The sequence below is a fragment of the Mandrillus leucophaeus genome, unplaced genomic scaffold, assembly GCF_000951045.1.
Source record: "Mandrillus leucophaeus isolate KB7577 unplaced genomic scaffold, Mleu.le_1.0 Scaffold673, whole genome shotgun sequence".
NCBI classification, from domain to species: Eukaryota; Metazoa; Chordata; class Mammalia; order Primates; family Cercopithecidae; genus Mandrillus; species Mandrillus leucophaeus.
Genome location: NW_012107286.1, coordinates 794,553 through 795,814, shown reverse-complemented (window position 1 = coordinate 795,814; position 1,262 = coordinate 794,553). Strand labels below are relative to the sequence as shown.

The 1,262-nt window shown below is 28.4% G+C and overlaps 1 protein-coding gene across 1 annotated transcript in view; it reads right to left on the bottom strand.

Annotated features, from left to right (window-relative positions):
- Positions 1-1,262, bottom strand: part of GPR158 (G protein-coupled receptor 158) — a 456,131-nt gene that overhangs the window by 195,269 nt on the left and 259,600 nt on the right. The gene's annotated exons all lie outside the window — the stretch shown is intronic.

Here is a 1,262-nt window from a genome sequence, read left to right as displayed (position 1 = left end):
CAAATAAATAAATAAATAAATAAATAAATAAATAAATAAATAAGCTCTCTTCTTAAGCTTATGATTATTTAAAATTTTACATTATTTGAGATGGGGCCATGATTTATAGATGTATCTCTTTATACACTTAGCACCTTAGTAGTTTATACATATTGGATACTCAATAAACAATTGTTACTGATGAATGTGCTCTCTCAAAAGAATAAATTAACTGATCTATAATACAGATGCTTAGTTGAAAATAACATTCAACTCACTACTTCATTGTTTATGCTCTCAAACCCTGTATGCTTAAGAAATTTAATCAAAGTAGTATTTTTCAAGTTGCTGGAAACAAACTAGAAAAACACATTAAGAATATGAGTTAGCACAGCTGACTTTGGCACCTATGGGCAAATCTGTTTAGAAACCATGTTGTATCAAAATTTGATTGAGCAACTGGAAACGCATCCTCCATGCACAGAATGCCAATCTGCCTTGCTGAAATCTAAAAACCCTTGAAGACGAGACTTAGAACTTTCAGACAAAACAAATACGTCCTGAAGACAAATGGCAAATGTATAAAGCTATATAGCTTTGGCAGTAGCCACTCTTTTGTTTCCTATATGAGTGTTGCCTTGAGAAAAAATACAGAGAAGGACATTGGGAGAAGGTTACAGTAGCATTTACAGGCCATCTGAGGAATCTAAAATGTTCACCTATATCATAAGCCTGCCAAAATAAATTGTGACAATTTGTGAACAGTATGTTAACTTATTTCCTTGCCTTATTTTCATTGACAAGAAAAAAACCCATAAAACTTCTAGATATTTTTATATAAATATAGTCTTACATTTATAGAAACTAGTAAAAGTATAAACCTTAGAATGATTAAGCAAACCACAATGTGTTTATTCAGTGGAATTCTATGTAACTATTAAAATTATGTTCAAAGAAACTATGTATGATATTTTAAATAAATATAATTCCAAATTTTTAGAAAGATGATATATACAGACATTTGTGTACAAACTATAAACTGAAAATAATTAAATGAAAAATAGACTTTGAATGGCCTTTAAAATTCTACCTTTGTATACGTTCCAAAGTTTATTTAATGAGTATATAACATTTTTATAATAAAAAAATTAAAGTCATGTCGCTTTTGATAGCAATAAATTCCCTTTGATAAGTGAATTTTTGCTCCAAATCACAAATGTCTAATTAACTCACCAAAGCTACAATTATTGAAATATTTAAGTCCTTTGAATTAAAACAGATAT